The sequence below is a fragment of the Rattus norvegicus genome, chromosome 14, assembly GCF_036323735.1.
Source record: "Rattus norvegicus strain BN/NHsdMcwi chromosome 14, GRCr8, whole genome shotgun sequence".
Classification (NCBI taxonomy): domain Eukaryota; kingdom Metazoa; phylum Chordata; class Mammalia; order Rodentia; family Muridae; genus Rattus; species Rattus norvegicus.
This window is the reverse complement of record NC_086032.1, coordinates 108,201,724-108,220,040: the sequence shown is the minus strand read 5'-3', so window position 1 is coordinate 108,220,040 and position 18,317 is coordinate 108,201,724. Positions and strand designations below refer to the sequence as shown.

At 43.2% G+C, this 18,317-nt stretch overlaps 1 protein-coding gene across 6 annotated transcripts in view; it reads left to right on the top strand.

The window, feature by feature from the left end:
• The first annotated feature begins 2,156 nt into the window (after positions 1 to 2,156).
• Sptbn1 (spectrin, beta, non-erythrocytic 1) overlaps positions 2,157 to 18,317 on the top strand; it is a 175,256-nt gene continuing 159,095 nt past the window's right edge. The window contains exon 1 of one of the 6 annotated variants that reach the window (XM_063273295.1): positions 2,157 to 2,385. The gene's annotated coding sequence lies outside the window, so the exon portion shown is untranslated. Of the gene's footprint in view, positions 2,386 to 2,505; positions 2,601 to 2,725; positions 2,854 to 3,208; positions 3,310 to 10,568; positions 10,678 to 18,317 lie in introns of those variants that run through there. The other 5 variants (NM_001410274.1, XM_063273289.1, XM_063273290.1 and 2 more) reach the window with 5 other exon arrangements.

Genomic DNA, 18,317 nt, shown 5'->3' with positions numbered 1-18,317 from the left:
GACGAGCCTTGCAATAAGGTGAAATCCTGTCTCGAAAAGCAAAAACAAACCCTACAATGTTTCTCTGGAAGACAAAGCCAAATATAATTATAGGTTTTTGGTTTTTGTTAGTGAAAAGTAGTATGTTACAAACATGATAATGATAAATTCTACGTTCCTTTAAATTGACCTTGATTCTAAAAATAAACTTCTACAAAACTGCTTCTGATATATTTGAAGATAATTCTGAGTTGCCACTGTCACTAACTAAAGTTTAAATTTTTGTTCCAAATATTTGCCTTTTAAAGAGATGTCTTCTCAAATAGTATCTCTAGGTTTAGAACTGGCCTCTTCTGGGTGATTTTTACTTCCCACCGAAAGATAGAGAAGTGGTGAGGTGTTTGTGGTAAAGCTCTTGAATCCTTGCCTTCACATCTTTTTTGAACTAATTACTGGCTGGGGGGGGGGGTTCCTTTTTGAAGAAAAAAAATAAGACTGAAGTGGTAGTGGAATGGGGGAGATGAGTCACCCATCAAAGAAAGATTTAAGTACCTGCTATCTGTGATGAGGGAAGCATTTAGGTGTTACCATTTCACAATAGCTTTGGAAGAATTTAAAGGGAGGCGTCTCCCACTATTGATGTGGTTTAGACTGGTGATCTATTAACAGCGTGGGTGGGATGATACCAGAGACCCCCATAGACCCGCAAAAGTGAAGCAACTTTCATTCTAGTGGGTTTCCTTTATTACCCAGTAAGGGTAGCAGCTCCCATGTGGATTTTGTTTGACTCAGTTCAAAAAACTACTTTTAGTACCTCTTAGCTGAACAAATAATTCGAAAGAACAAAGAATCCTACCCTTGAAGGAATTGACCTTCTGGCTGTGTTATCAATCCTCTCCATATAATCAAAAGCAAACTGATAGTAAAACTCTACAACAAGTAATCTTCAGTGTGCTGTGACAAGTGAATTTTGTTTCATTTTAATACTAAACTATGAATCCACCAGCCCAGCTTGCTTTATAAGCAGGTGAACACTGCCTTTTAAGCCACGGACCATCTTCCCTTGAAAAGCCCACAGTTGAGGATCTTGCAGAACGGGGAGGAAGTCAGTTTCTCCAGACCCTGTTCTCCAAAGAGCATTTCTATTCCTAGTAATGATGATTCATCATCCTTTTCCTCCCATTAGAGCCATTACAGGATTTCTGGATAGCCTGGGAGCTGACTGGGAAGCCAGTGGGCTGCTTTGTGGTGGTGGTGGGGCAATTAACATAAATTCAAGAAAATATCTAGTGTCAGAAAATGGAGGTGGGAGAACTCTAGTCTTCATGTTATCTCAAGGATCCTTTACAGTAACCCGGAGACCTCACTCCCAAAAGTTCAGGGCAGAGCACCTGGCCTCTGGTTAAAGTTGAGTCTGTGATTGGCCATGAGGCAGGAGTTGGATAAACCACTTGTAGGCTGTTGCCAGCTACCCTCCAGGGGAAAGGTGAAAAAGCATTCACTATGAAGGAATACATTAACCGTCTGAAGAAATACACATGACTGGCTCCAACGCCTAAAGCTTCTCTCACAGAGGTCACCGTCATCCGTCTTCAAGCTGGACATCATCACTGAGCTCCAACCAAGCAAACGACTCACCCAAACCTCCTGGTACAACTCCTTTTCCATTGCATTCTAAAGGCGAACGTCACAGGGGAGAAGAAGCTGCACAAATAACCAAGAAAATTAGCCTGTCTTTTTCATAGCGATAACCGAATTAGCCTCAAATTAAACGTGTAATTGGCCCTCGCTGTATGCAAGGACAAAAGCCCCCATTGTCCTTTTGCTCCCGCGGCGGCGGTTGCGGCGGTACCCACCCCGCCCAGGCTAGACCCTGGCTCAAGAAGCACCGCCAGGGATGGAGGAAGCGCCAGAGCTCCGGAGAGCGTGCACGCGCTCGCTGTTCCACGCCGCACCCGAACCCGCACTGGGTGGGCGGCTGCCTGGCTGCAGAGCTGCGCCCAGGGCGGAGGGCGCGCGACTGGGAGGAGCCGCAGAAGCTTGAGGGGTGCGGGAGGCGTGTGCGCGCTCCCGCGGCCCAGCTTCTCCGTGCCCGCGCCCCTTTCCCCGCCCCGAGCCCCCGCCCGCGCTCTCTCTCCTCCCTCCTCTCCGCCCCGCGCCTGCCCAGCCCCCGGAATCAGTGCAGCTGTCGCCTTTCAGGCTGCGGATTCCTCCAGTCCCTCCCCCGGCCGCCTCTCCGCCCGGAGCGAGCGCGCAGCCCCGCGCAGCAGCGCCCACCGGTCCCGTCCTGTGAGCCCCGGCCCCAGCCGCCGCCAGCCCCGCGGAGTCGCCTCCCCGGCCCACCCGCCCGGCCGCCGAGGAGCGGGAGGAGGACGGGACCCCGGCGCCCCCACCCCACCCCCGGAGGTAGGTCGAGGGCCGAGGCAGGAGGATGCCAACTCACCCGGGGCTGCCTGCGGGCGGGCGGGCGGGAGGGCGGAGGAGGGGCGCGGGCCGGGGCGCATGACGCCGCTGCTGCCCTGCACCTCGGAGGCCGTGGGGGCGGGGAGCCGGCCCTCGGGGCGCAGCGGGCTCCGCAGTGAGGACGCTTGCCCCCGGACGCCCTGGGTGCTGTCAGTTTGGTGGGTGCCCAGTGGGGGGTCTCCCGGGGCCTTGTCCAGGCTCTGCGTGTAGCGGCGTTGGGCTGCGGCCAGGCGTGGTCGGTGCTGCGCTGCTGCAGCCCCGCGCGCCCCGCCGCCCCCGCCTCGCCCAGTTCCGCGCCCGCGCAGGGCTCCGGGAGCCGCCCTGGGACGCCGCGCCCTCCCTAGCCTCCTGCCGTTCGGGTCTTCAACAGGTTCCTGCGGGCGCGAGGACCTCGGGCCCTGCCTGGGGAAGGTGGGCTAGAAGCTTTTGGTCACCGCTCCGAGGGAGCCTTCCCTTTGTTTTGGTGACAGGAGAGGTGCCAGGTGCTACCATCTAATGAGGGGGAGGCTGTACGGAAAACATTGCCCGTTATTTCTGCAGTCAAGCCAGGGCATCTAGTGAGGAGAGGGATGTGTGGGAGTGCTTAGGAGAAGAGGTGAATTCGATGCGGGCTTTTGGGGCGGGGATGTGCGTTTTTGGCAAGATGGATGGCTCACGGTGCCCTGGCCGTGATGCAGCACAATGCAGCAGTATCGCAGTCTCAGGGCTTCACGCCGACGGGGCTTGGCACAGCCACTCGGCGCCTGCGGCCCCCGCCCGGCCCCACCCAGGCCCAGGGCAGCCCTTTGCCGGCGCCTGGACCTGCTTCTATCTTTTGGTGCTGCTTGTGGAGAGATGTAGTGTCCGGAGGAAGAGTGGGTCACCTAGGTATGCGAGGGGCAGCCTTCGCTTTGGGGGTGACCTCTCCTGCCCCGCCGGTTGGGTGTGGGGACCAAGGCGCGCCCTGCAGCACTGATGCAGGCCAAAGCTTCTGGCCTGCGGATGCAGAAGGGAGCAGGAGGGACAGCAAGGGAGGGAGGGGCCGCAGGCCAGCCCAGGCTGTGGTGCATTTGGGGTGGATTTGCTGCTTTTCTGTGCATCGCCCATAAACCATAGCCACAAACCAGATGGACATTGATTCCGTTATTTGTTGAAAGTTAGTGCTTATTAATTAGATTGTCATAGCCATGATGTTATAGTTCCTTGTCTGCCTTCATCATTTCCGAGAAAAAATTTTTTCCTTTAGGAAACCATCTTTGAAGTGAAATGATTTTTCATTTCAGATCATACACTCCTGAAAACGTTTATTAAAATAAAGTACTCAGCTGGTTGTTTTAAAAGAAAATTGTATGTGACTCTTTTAACCTGCTTTTTAATCTGCTTTTTCTGAAAGCAAGCACAATTATTTATTTGGATTCTCTATTAAGGGTTTTTTTTTTTTTTTATAAGTGTCATGATTGATAGTGAATTGGTTTTCTCCAGAATCAGACTTGTAGGTTCAGGTAGTCAGGTGAAGCCTCTGGACATGACTAGTGGGGTTACTGGCTGCATGTATGACTGTTTAGATGTATTTTTGTGTATATATTTGTATAGATGTGGCAGGGGAGAGGGGTTGAGGCCTCTGCTGTTGGTATCTGGTGCGATAGTTCCCAGTGTCATTTAAGTGTCTGCTGCTACACAGGAAATGCCCCATTAAGCCACCAGTTCTGTACTTCATTTATGAGGTATGAGGTGGCATGTGGGATGTATCTCAAATGTCACTTCAAACCTTCCTAAAATGTAAGTGTGAGAGGCAAACTGAAGTATACGATCTGGAAAGGAAGGTCAGCTCGCCAAAGCCAAGGGTGAGCCTGCTTTTGTTTTTGTGTTTTAATCTCTGATGAATATTAGTACAGAGTAGAACAGCCTGTAAACTGTGGTGTATGTAGTGTCTGTGTGTGTGGAATGTCTGTGATGTGTGTGGAGTGTATGTTGTGAGTATGTGTGGTCTATGTATAGAGTATCTGTGGTATGTGGAGTGTGTGGGGTATGGCTATAGTGTGGAATATATCTGATATGTGTATGTGGTATATGTGGTATGTAAATGTGTGATGTATGGGGTGTATATGTTTGTGTCCTGTGGTGTGTTTGTAATGTGTGGTGTCTGGTATGTGTATGTGATGTGTGTGGTGTGTATAGTGTATGTGTGTGGTATGTTTGTGTGTGTAGTGTTTGGTATGTGTATGTGGTGTGTAGTGTGTGTGGTATGTGCCTGTGGTGTGTCTATAGTGTGTGGTGTCTGGTATGTATATGTGGTGTGTAGGATATATGGTATGTATGTATGTGTGGAATGTGTGTGTGGTATGTTTGTGTGTGTGTGTGTGTGTGGTATGTATGTGTGTGATGTGCCTGTGGTGTGTCTGTGTGTGTTATGTGTGTGTGCTTATAGTGTATCTATAGTGCATAGTATATGGTGTATGGTGTGTGTGTATTTTGTATATATGTGTGGTATGTATGTGATATGTGGTATGGTGGGTGTGTGGTATGTGGTGTGTGTATGTATGTTACTTGGGCTGTTCAAAGATGGGACTCTGTGGATTTGAGCTTCACGGCTGTGTTATCTGTCTGCATAACGATTTTGTTTTAGTATTACGAGCATGGGTTATGCAGACATTTTGGATTTACTATGTTGTAAAAAATATCCTGTGCTGATGTCACAGGAGGTTTAGCTGTTCTAATTACACAGCAGCTGCAGAACTCTGTTGGGTCAAGCACTTTGTACCACGTCCACAGTGATCAAAACTTTCATGTACCATAATGGAGAATTCTGGTGAGGGAAAGCAATGTCTTTGGCTCATTGCATGGGGGAGGAGCCTGGGGAGGGGTCTCTTAGTGACATAGGAGCTGGGCCATCCTGATCAGAGACTTGATACCAGCACTTTTATTTAGAGAATTTGATTTTTTTGTCTTGATATATGAAAGTGTCAGTCAATATGGAAGTACTATTTTGAGATGGAGTTTACTACCAAACAAACCATGGCTCAACACATGATGGGCAATTGCTGGTGAGTGTTTTGTTGTTAAAATAATTTTGAGGTTTTCATTGATCCTCTTTTTACTTCGTTGTTCTTGAGACAGGATCCACTGATCTCAAACTCGGGCTTAAGTGACCTCCTGCCACCCTAACTAAAGAGCATATTTTTAGTGATTCCCTTACAGTACAGTTTCTTGTAATTTATTAACCTTTATGCTCAGTAGTGATTCTCCTTTAATTGTGACTTGACCAACAGCTTCCTTTCTAATGTTCTGTGGATTTCCTTATGTAGCCCTGGGTTCTCCTACAGGTTATTGGAATGCAAACCAGCCTTCCAGGGGAAAGAGTCAGCATCTCAGTTAAAAATGCTACTCCTGTAGCTCTGAGGATTCTCCTTGTAAGCTTCATACCATACATTTTATCCAGGCACCTTTTCTTCAGAAAGACCAAGTTCAATACTCTGATTTTTCTTGGTAGTGTTATGCCATGTTCAGTCTTATTTAGTGTAGGAATAACATTTTTTTGAAACTAATGACTAACCTTATTCCAAATGGACAAACACATTTTCTATTTTAACACATCATTTCAGGGGGCTGGAGTCATGGCTCAGTGGTTGAGTGTGCACAGCCCTAACAAAGGACAGTCTGAGTGTGTTTGTAGCACCCATGTTAGGGTGCTCACAACTGCCTGTAACTCCACTTTCAGGGAATATGACTTTATGGGCATACACACAATACACATAATTAAAATAAATATTTAAAAAGTCTCTCATTCGTAGCTTGTTACGAATGTTCCTCTTGAGTCCACTCCAGAACCTCCCGCTCTGTCTCTGCATTTATATAAAATGCATGATGTGTTTGAGCATTCTGCCCTGCTTTTCCCAACTATCAAAAGTTTCCAGACAACATGAGTTCTATTTCCCAAGCTGTATATCAGTGGAAGGAGAGGAGACGAGACCAGCAAAGTTGTCCTCTGGCCTCCACATGTGCACATGGCCTCCCCCCACCCACCCCCGTCATGCACACACACAGACCCAAGGGGTGATGAATTTAAAATCTTACGATTTCCTTTATTCTCCCTTCAGCAGTATCTCTGGCTGTGTGTGTGCAGTGTATGAGTGTGTTTCCTGTCACTAGATGGAGAAATATGGAGAATCCTATTGATTACTGGTTATCGAGATTAATCAGTGTTTGACATTCCTTCCTAAAAGACCTCTAAAGTTCCGAAATCATCACCAGCAGAGGAAGGCTCTGAGTGAAGCTGGAGCCTGAAGAGCTCAGACCCTTTACGCCCTCTGGGTTGAGTCCTGCCCTAGCTCCATTTTTCTCTCAGAGCTATTTCTCCCAAGTCAGTATTGATTATTGGGTTGTGGATATAAATAATACTTCTCAAATACATGTTAACGAATCAGAAGCCAGTGAACCTAGTTCAAAATGAACCTTATTGCACCTGGTGCTCGTGCCTCTGGCCCCATCCTCAACCGTGTACTTATCATTGCCTTGTTTGCAGATTAGCTTTCTTTTAAAAACCTCATTTTTGTATGTTTTTAACTTTATATAAGCAAAATTACATTTTATGTATCTTTTAACTTGTATTTTAAAGTGACATCTAATCCTAAAATTTATAAATTTGTTCATTTCTACTTCTGGGTAGTATTCAGTCTTCTGTAGGTGGATACGTGTGTACATCAGTTCTAGCTTTCTTTACTGCTAATCAATGAGCAGCTGTGAGTGGTGTGGGTCCTCGTGTCTTGGTATACATGTGGCAGTATACACACCTTGTCCACGAAGTGAGTCCTGTTGGATCACAGAATATAATGTCATCGGCAGTCTCAGCAGAGGGTGCCAAGTTGTCTGCAGAGAGATTTGATGGGCTGTGCTCTCAGTGGGTTTGCTCTAGAACCTCAACATAAGTTCACTTCCTAACTTTAAAAGAATCTTAGTCCAATCGGTATTTGTTTAAAAATTTTTATTTGCAATTTTCTGATTACTGAGATGGAATATTTCTAGTATTGACCATCTGGACTCTTGTCTTCTGAAATGCTTGTTCAGACTTTGGCTCACTTTTCTTTAAAATGTTTCCTTATTGATTTGCAGGGCTCCTGTAGGTAGCTTGCCCACTGTTATAGGTGATAGTGTTATAAATATTGCCTGCTTCCTCCTGTTCTTGAAGAAAAATCAGATAATTTCTTTTAATGAATTTGTAATTTTAATGAAGTCAGAATCTAGTTTTGTTTTGTTTTGTTGTTTTTTTTTTTGTTTTTTTTTGAGGATGATTTTGTTGCTGCAGAAACAAAATCCTTACCTTGCAAAGAAACAGATCTTAGCAGATGTTCGGTTCACTTGCTTTTCCTTTTTGGACTGCTTGCTCTACATGAGCTACAATCTTCTTTGATATTGCATGGCAAAAAAACTAAATGTTTTTACATCAAGAGCGATTAAATTGCTTATTCTAACATCTGTTTTTATAGAAACTGTGTGACCGATGGAATTTATGTATTAACACAGGCTGTAATGAGCCCTTGCTAGACACAAACCTTTCATCAGGTTCTCGTATGTGAAAACAGTATATACTTACATCTCTTCATGAACTGTTATTTTCACCCAGGAAGCATTTATGTGAGTAATGTTCTCCATTTGCAGCTACTCTGAGATTGTTTTGCATCATTACTTGGATTTGGTAAATTGTTCTTGAATATATTCTTCTGCCAGAATTTGAAGATAATGACTTAAATTTAAAATTGAAAACTCTGTGTGTGTGTGTGTGTGTGTGTGTGTGTGTGTGTGTGTGTGTCCGTCCGTGTCCATGAGCCCATGAGTGCACATGGAGATCAGAGGACACTTCATAAGAGTCCATTCTCTCCTCTGTCATGTGGGCTCTGGATCCAAAGTCAGATTATCATGCTTAGAGTTAAGTGCTTCTACCTTCTGAGTCGTTTTAAAGGTTTGAACGACTTAAACTTGAATAAAATTTAGTTAGTAAATTCTAGGATGGTACATAAATTATAGTAATATACATGCTGTACTTGAAAGATAGAAGACTTTTACAGAACACTGTGACTTTGACAAGCTGTTTGTCCTGTGTCTAAATTTTTCCCAGAATTTGGAGGAAAGAAGCATGAACAATGAAAGGATAAAGTGTACTAATCTTTAAAAGAGCTTCTTACTCCTCGTGCAAATACACATTTTTGTTAGGCCTTGTCACTTATGTAGAGCGTGGGAAAAGATATGTGGGGAAAAGATATAGTAACTGAACCACAAGGGAGCCTACAAAACAGTGTCTACAAGGCCATGTGTCCCTAATGGCTATGGTCTTTGACTCAGCAAAATGTTTCTTCTTCTCTTAGACCTCTTAGGTGGATCTTGAAGGCACACCTTTGTGTGTGTGTGTGGGGGGGGGGGGTGTGTGTGGTGTGTGTGTGTTTATGTATGTATATATGGGTTTTATTAGTTTCTGTTTCCTTTGCTTCTTCGTTTGTTTTGGAGACAGTCTTGTTGGATAGCTTGCAGTCCTAGAACTTACTGTATAACTTAGGTTGGCCTAGAATATAAACTAATCCAATAGTTACAGTCTTCCATGTGCTGGGATTTGAGGCCTAAATCACCATGCCTGGCCCCAAAAATCATTTTATTGCCAAAATAGTAGGTGAATGTTCTAAGTAGTTTGGAAAATGGAGATGAGCACAGAGAATGCAGATAATCAAGTATTTTACAACCCAGAAGCAGGCATTGAACATTAACATGTTGGTGTATAATCCCCTCCTCCCCCAAGTATCTCACCAATACGTAATAAGGACTAGTTATAAGATCTTAAACTGCGTTACAGGGGCCTGACAGTCTGTGTAATCACATGATGCTGATCAGTCTTACATGTCTACAAAAGCATGGTAACACATGAACGCTGATTACACCCATACACGAATACTGTCGGTGTTCTGTTCTCTTTTAAGAAGTTAAAGAAACAGAATCCAAAATGTATTCATGATAGATATTTCTGTCCAGTGGAAAGATACCAGAAATGAAGTTCTCGTTAGGTAATGTGTGTTTTCTGTTTTGTTTTGAAAGGAATTCCCATCAGAGTTGATTGGTTCCCTGGAGAGTATCTCCAGATCGGTTGGACAACATCTGATTTTACTTTCTGTCTCCAGATTTTAGAGTCATTGAAGCGGCTGTCCCATAATGTGTTGCTAATAGAATAGACGTGGCTATTACAGTCTGGATTTTTTTTTTTTTTTTGTAATACATTTTATTGCATTGAGCTTGGTTTAACTGTTAGAAGTGTAGATTAGATCTTGGTTTCCTTAGGGTCTTTGAGTTACTTGGGAGGATAGCTGTAGAAGAAAACAAAGTAGATATAGTTGACAGGTAAGCCAACTTGGTGTTCTCTAGGGCATCAGGTAGAAGGCAGGGGGCTTTGGTGCCTTGATCTTGTGGCTGGCTTCTTTCCGACAAACTGAAATTAGTGGAAGCATGGGGGAAAGCAGAAAAACCAAAGAGAGTCATTTCTAGCAATTTCCATTGGCACTTTGGGCTCGTTTGTTAGTCTTGTTTGGGGTGGTGGGTCTCCAGAAAAATGGCAAATTCTGTTTTTCTTCCTGGTTTAAACAGAAAGTGTTTAAATGACACTGACAATTTCCCAGTTTAATGGGGACTGGGCTGAGAGTGGCATTGGACAGCACTGGATAGACTTCCTTCACACAGATGCAGGATTCAAAATCTTCCAACTGGACGGGAACCTTCTTAACAAATGACAGAAGCCCATTCAGAGAAACCCGTGATGGCTCCGTTTGTGTCTGTCCTGATGAACTGGGTAGAGATCTCAGCCTGAACTCTAGGCAGCTACAAATGTTGAGTCTTAGCATTGGGGTGGCAGCCAGCCCAGGCATTGCCAAAGGGTCCCAGTGGCCCAGGCGAGATGAGAGCAGGGAGCTGGAATGTGGCCTTGAGTGGACCTCTGAGTACATGAGAGCACCTGTCACTATTTTAGGAAGCATGTGGTGTTCAGAGGTATCAGTCAGGTGGCATCTCAGAGAGGGGCCTGGTGCTTCTCACAGCCCTTGACAGCTCTGTCCTGTCAGCTGCCCACAGATTCCCAGTTTATCTTTGGGGTGGAGCTGAGAAAAAGACCTTAATCCAGAGCAAAGACATTTAGGTGTCATTTTGGAAGGAAATCTACCAGTATGAGGTTAACCATTCTCGTTTGTTTCTGAAGAGAACTTTCAAAAGGTTTTGGTTATTTTAAAGGTAGGTTTTGTGGTTGATTTGTTTGCTTGTTTTAAGATCAAAACCCATTGCTAAAGGAATTCTCAGTTTTCCTTGGTAATTGGCTAATTTTTCGCTTGTATTGTGTTTCTGACAGCTTGAACATCAGCATTCAGGGGAGTTCTAAAAATCTTACTTGGTCCCAAAAGGGAAAAAGCATAATAAGAGATCAGGCCAATTTACATCTTATTTTAAAGAAAGTTGTTTATGTTATATCCATCATTATTTTATATGTATTTTTATGAATTATTAGTGTTCATGTGTGCATGTATTAATTGTAGCATATATTATTTCTGGACTGCCTCTTGCAAAAAGAAACTTGATTACATGAAATTGTGATTTGAATGGATCGTACTTCAGAATTTGTTCCTCAATATTTTCTACTTTTAAAACAACTAGACATTTAATGTAATGCATGAATTAGTAGCTGGCCTAGTGCTGGAATGTTTGGCAGCTGTGCAGAGCAAAAGTCTCAAATGTGCTCATAAGATATATTTTTTCCACAGAATGGAATGTTGCAACATGTGGTTAACCATTCCAGTTTGTTTTTGAAGAGGACTTTATTTTTTTTTTCCCCAAATATTAACAATTAGGAAACAACGCTTGACTTTTACAAGATGTATTGTTATGTTCAACTTTTCTTTCCTTGGTAGTAATGGAGCACATTAAAAACTAGTAATTCAGCAACCGCAAGGCCCTGGGTTCGGTCCCCAGCTCCGAAAAAAAGAAAAAAAATAACTAGTAATTCTCTTTTAAACGACACCCAGTTAATAGTGTGTGTTACAAGTGCAGGCAAGGCCCACCTGCCTAGGCTAAGCGTCCGAGGTCCAGTGTCCTCCTTCTGATTTGGCCTTTCTTTTCCATGTTTGCTCCTTCCTTACAGTTAAGAGAGTCTTCAGCTTCTGTGAGCAAACACAGGGTATTTCTTCTAACATCAAGCAATATTCTGATATGGGGGGGCGGGGGCGCAGTATGAGTTGTATATTTGGACTAAGCTGCATCCACACAGATGATTGCCTGAATATTTTCCCTAGCAAGGCCTTGTTCAGAGTGAGTTGATGGGTATAAATGTCAGTGTGTGGTGAAATGTAGCAGCGTATCACCCAGTGTGTCGTTAGCGATGAATGGGATGTGACTACAGCAGGGCTGGAGGGAAGACTTTGGAATGTGTTGGAGCACTGCCAAAAGATTGGGCACAAGCTGTGTGACAAGCTCTAATGCGACTTTGGCCTGCCTTAAAATAGCTGTAGGTTAACAGACTGTCTTGAAAGTTGCCATTTGACTTGAGCAAAATTGTTCATGTAAATAACTACCAGGAAGTGGGTTGAATGCTATCTTCTTTATTTTAGTGGCTTTGCTTTTTGTTGCAGTGGTCTTTAAAAGTATATGCAGGCAAGTGAGGATTCTAATTTTTTCATGTCCATTCTCCTTTGAACATTGATGAGCACTAAGCCTTTTTTAAGCAGTAAAGCATCACACCCCCCATTCATTTTGAGTTCAGTGTGAGTTCGGTCTTTTGATCTAAGCTGCCTCCATGCAAATGGTGGGATGTGTGGTTTTACCAGGCTCATTGGTAATGCCTTCCCACACGTCTCACTGTGGCTCTGCCCTCACCTCAATTAATGTAGGTCAGCCTATGAAGCATTTTGGGGGGGGGTGATTGATATGAAAGGGTCCAGCCCACTGTGTCAGGTAGTCCTGGTTTATAAGAAAACAAACACGATATGTTATATTAATTTCGTAACTGCATTCTTTCAGTGCTTTCCAGTAGAAAGTCGTGTTTTTAAAGCCAAACTAGTAAAAACAAAGTATCTCAAGGATCTTTCTTTATGATGGGTCCTGTACACTGCGGGCCTTTTGATGCCATGGTGAGAGCTGGGAGGTTTATAGAGAGAGGTGGGAGCTGCCCTCAGGGATAATCCAAATAGCCAGGTAGTTTGGGGATTCTGCAGATAAAATGCTTTTTAAAATGCAGTATTTCTATGAGTGAATATAAGGAAAATCAGAACAGGGACTTGTTATGAAAGTAGCGAGTGAACTCTGTGGGATTTCAGATAAACCAAACTCCTAATGTTTCTTGAAATATATAAGATGGTGTGTGTGTGTGTGTGTGTGTGTGTGTGTGTGTGTGTGTGTGTAGACTTAAAGTGTATTAGAAATTTGATTCTAGGTAAATTACAATTTTTAATCACAATTTTATAGCTAGTTGAAATATCTGACACATAGCTTCTTTCTCTGGGCTTTTAATGTACTCTAAATGTTGTTGCTTTTGTTGTTTCCAGTATCTTATATATATATTCCAAAGATCTGTTCCTTATTGAAAAGCATTCCCACCTATGTAACTGACTTTGTATAGAGATTTATTACAACATGGGAATATGGAAGCTTCTGTTTATAGGGCTGAGTCTGTGTGGTGGTGCTGGGGATTGAACACAGGGCTATATGTTTGAGGCAAGTGTCTTACCACTGACCTTCCTCCCAGCCCCAAAATAGTTTCATATGTTTTGATCTTTTATCTTTACTTGGAAAATGTATTTTCTAGGGTACTGTTGGCAGTTAGAATTTGAATTGAGCCTACTGATGTCCACTCTTCTGTTGTCGTATCTTTGTTTTATTCTTGCCTTCCATTTTGGATGATGTCCAAAGTGTCCTTGGATGATGGCAAGTGAGTTGTGATGGGAACTGTAATCTCTTACTTCCATTCGCTGAGTATACTGTTGTCTGATCACCTCAGGCCAGCTGCTCCCTGAGATCCACTGTGCATTCCTTCATCTGTACAAGATACTTCTCATCTACTTGCTCCGAATTAGCATAAGCTTAAACAAATAAGCTGAGCACTTAAGATATTCTAGAGGTAAAAAGTTGTGGAATTTGCTTGTTTATGATGGGGGGTCACAGGGAACAGACTTGGAGTGTTCCTTGGCCTTTGTGCAGTGTGAAAGCAAATGGAGCTACTGAAGTCTGCAGTTGGCAGCGGAGTGGACAGGTGAGGGCCACATGGAAGTCATACCATGGGGAGGCAGAGCAGCGAGTTGGTTTATGAAATGCAAGCCCGTCAGATGTTTCTTCAGCTGTTGTCAGCCAGCTGGAAATAAATGGAACTCGTTGGGATGGTAACAGTAGTGCTGCAGATGTGTATGAGAGGTGTATATTATAACGTTTTTAATGTTAGTTCATAGCTCAGTTGTACATGTTGGTAAATTAGGGGACAGACTATCACAGATGCTTATATAGTAGTGTAGAGTGCTAACACTGGGCTGGGCTAACCTTACCTATAGGATGGTGTAAGACTTGTACAGACCAGTTAGGATTGTTGTTGGAACAAATAAGTTAATAGAAGTGTTTAGACTAAGACCTTGTTTGAAAATGAGAAGCTTTTTAACACAAGGGAGAGAGCGGAAAATACAGTGATTTGAGTACTGCTGTGATCTCAGTTATGTGGAAAACACACAAAGGAATCAGAGGGATTACTTGTGATTTTTGTTTGTCTCTTTTTCCCTGTGTTCTAGTATTCTAGAACAAATATGTAATTTTGCAGGTTGAAATATCAGCTTTGTCTTTAAAGTGCCCATATCTCTTGCAAACAGAATGTTGACTGTAAGAGACTCCTGCTCCTTCAAAGCTGGTCTTTCCACTTGGTGACAGTAACTTCCTTTTCCTTCTGCTGGCTTTTACATTCCAGTAGCGATTCTCAGAATAATGAAACTCAAAATGTTTTTTTTTTGTTTTTGTTTTTTTTTTTTTGTTTCTTTTTTTTCAGAGCTGGGGACCAAACCCAGGGCCTTGCGCTTCCTAGGGAAGCGCTCTACCACTGAGCTAAATCCCCAACCCGCTCAAAATGTTTTAAAACTTTAATTCATATTTTTCTGCTAATTTAGACTGTTAGTGTAAGAAAGAATGCAGACCGTCATATGACTTCCACTTGTTTTGGTATTAGGCAAATTATGAAATTCAGTATTATCCTTGACCTGTAGGAGAACTTTGAAAGGTAGAGATGCCATCCATCTACCAGCCATCACAGGATCAAGACAAAGCACACAGTCTGCATACATCCTCTCCCAGGATCTGGCACTTTATGAATACTTATTAATTATATTACTACCCTCACCACCCTAATGTTTTTCTCTGCCACTAAAGCTTTGCAAGGGAACTCGAGCACTCTAAATTTGCTCCTAAACACGCCGATGTCTTAGCGTGCTGATCTATCCTGCTTGGTGTAGGATTCTATAAACCACGTCTGTCTTCTGCTGTCTCTTTGTCCTCTCTCTAGCTCCCTATACATGTGTCACGTCCTGCCAGTATCCCTGTTTATGGATGCCCGGTCCTTCCAGACTCATATCTGGGAAAGTGGTATCCCAGAACAGCAAACAGCACCAGAGTCGGAGGCAGACAAGCCACATCAGTACAGTTCTTACTCGTGCCACATGTCTGTCATAGGATCGCCATCCTGTGTCAGCAGCTCTGTGTGTCAGACGCACAAAGTCAGACTACTTGGTCAAAACAAATCAAGCTGGGAATACAATTTAAAATTGTCAAGGGGTTATTCCTCCACCAAGAAGTTTATGGGTTGATTTTATGCTTGTGTAAATAAGAAATCTCAGTGGGAGTTTTCCCTTAGATGGGGCTATAAACCTCACATAATAAAATTACGGTGATGTAGCCCCTCCTGTTTTGTAAATTTGCCTGAGCAAAACCAGATAATCACCAACTCTGTAGACCTTTGACCTTGTGCTGCCCCTCCCCCTTTCCTTCACTGTAAATTCAGTTTCTCTTAGAATCATCTGCAATCCAGACTGAGAATTCAGGTGTTTTTCTTTGTCTTTTCCTTTGAGAGTAGATACAAAGGGTGGGCAGTTGCTGTTTGATGACCACAGTACAAACTCATCTTCCAATTTTTTTCTTCCATTTTCCATGAACCTGTGAATAAACTCATCTTCAAAGGCAACAGAGGAAACCTTGAGAGCTACAGTTCCTGGTCTTGTCCCTTTTGTTGATTTTAGTATTGCAGGAAAAATATGACACGCCACAAAATCCAGCACTAAAGGATGTGTTTGACCTGACCTAGGCCAACAGGAGTTACATGTTAAGGAAACAAAGTGAGAACACTGATTTTTTTTTTTATTTTTATTTTTTATCCTACAGAACTGTATTTTCCCAGGGGGTGGTACAAAATTTTGCTCAGTGAAAAGACTGTGTCTGCTGGTATATGAGTGTCTGTCTGTCTGTCTCTGTGTATGTACACATTTGGAGATCAGAAGTCAACATTAGGTGTCTTTCTTCATGGGTTGTCCACTTTACTTTTTTAGACAGCGTCTCATGTTGAACCTGGAGCTCAGTGATTGGCTAGGCTGACTGGAAAGGAACAGCTTCTGGGATCCTCATGCTGCCCTCCTAGCACAGTAATTATGGCAGGCCGGCTGCTATACTGCACTATTTATAGAGGTGTTGGGGATTGAACTCAGGTCCTCACGCTTGGCTTCAAGCACTTTGCTGATGGAGCCACTTCTCCAGCCCAGCTTGTTTGATTTTTGTTTCAGGGACTTATGTGTAACACAGGCTGTCCTCAGACATACAGGTCTCCTGCCTCAACACCTTCACCATGTGGTCTTGGCATTATTGACATCAGCATCGTGCCTAGTGTGGGGAGGGATGTTGAGGGAAAGTTATTTCCTCACATTTGAGACCTAGAATGAGATTCCTTCATGACTGTCCTGTGGATCAGCTAGAATAGTAACCATTAGGAAATTCTGGAAGACTAGTATTTTCTCAGTACAAGCTGCAGGTCATGGTCAGAAAGAATTGTAGGGAAGATAAAGAATTGGAAATTCGAGGTCTGGGCACCATTCTGTAGATATTAATGTGCCCGCGCCATTGTATCAAGGAAAAAGTAAAGCTCAAGGCCACTGAAGTCTCATAGCCTAACACTGTGTGACAGCTACAACTGTCACTATTAAGTCAGTGTCCTTGTGACTGTTGTTACAATGCTGGGCTCTGATAGGCACAGCCCTCCACTTCTTAGGGCCACTTGTGTTACATTTTAAAATTAAATAGATGGGGTGAGCCTCCTAGTTGTGCTCATGCTTTTCTGCTTTTGTGCCATTAAGTCAGTGTTAATGGTTAAGCATTACTAAATGTACCAAAACAGTACCAAAGACAAGAGAAGAAAAAGAAGAGGGCATGAACAGATGACTCAGCAAGTGAAAACACTGACTGCTCTTCTAGAGGAAGTTCATTCCTAGCAGCTCACATGTATGTTATAGTACACACACACATATAATACACACACATATACATATAACACACATATATAATACACATAAAATATACATAACACACAGGTACATAATACACTCTTACATATATCATACATACATACATATAATACATACAACACACACATATAATACACATAAAATACACACACATTATACACTCACACATATATAGTACACACACATAATACACTCACACATATATAGTACACACACATAATACACTCACACATATATAACACACACATATAATACACATAAAATACACACACATTATACACTCACACATATAACACACATACATAACATACAGACACATAATATACTCACACATAATACACACACATATAATACACATAAAACATACATTATATACTCACACATATATAGTACACACATAATACACTTACACATATATAACACACACATATAATACACATAAAGTACACATACATATATAACACATATACGCTCACACATATAATACACATACACACACATATAAAACACACACACACACACTAGGACAGGGAAGGCAAACCCACTATATCTGGAAGTAAAAGCACAAACAGCACATGATGCTTTAATCTTACAGACAGTAACAGATAGCTCTGGCCTGGCTTTCCAGGCCAGGCTGAAGGAAGGCGAAGGTCATTCCATATTAGAAAAGTGGCTAGTTAAGTTTTATTTTGACATAGTGGGTATGTTTATACGTTTTCAGATCTGTGTTTGAGTGGAGACTGATGGGGCTGTTGTCTCCACCCAAAGGACATAAGAGGGCAGCCCTGAGCGGACTCTTGAGAGCTGCCACTGCTTGGAAGCAGTTTAACCAATAGAATATCTAGGGTGCGCTAGGGAGGAAAGAGGACCCTGCACTCCTTGGGTCTAACCCCACCCTGCTCAGTGGACAGCAAGGCCACAGTATTAGAGGAGTGCCTCACAGCAGCTGCATTCTTACTGAAGCCACACTGCCTACTCTACTTTACTCTACTCTCTGTGGTAAGGACTTTAGTAATAATTGCGTAACCAGCTGAATAACTAACTTGGGGAACACTGGACCAGAATGAGTCTAAGACTGTTTTAGACAAACTATGCTGTGTGGACATCCTAGTCTCACCAAGTTGCCTGATCTTGGTGTCTTGGTGTTTCCACATCTTAAAATGAGCCTAATAATGGATAAAGTACAAAGATACATGTAAAGTCCTTCAGTGTTCTTTGGCTAATAATAAAATAAAGTGATGAGGAGGAGGAGGTGGAGGAGGAGGAGGAGGAGCAGGAGGTGGAGGAGGCGGCTCCCCTCACCCTACACCACCTACAGCAGTCGGGAGAGAGAGAGAGACCTGGCCCTGG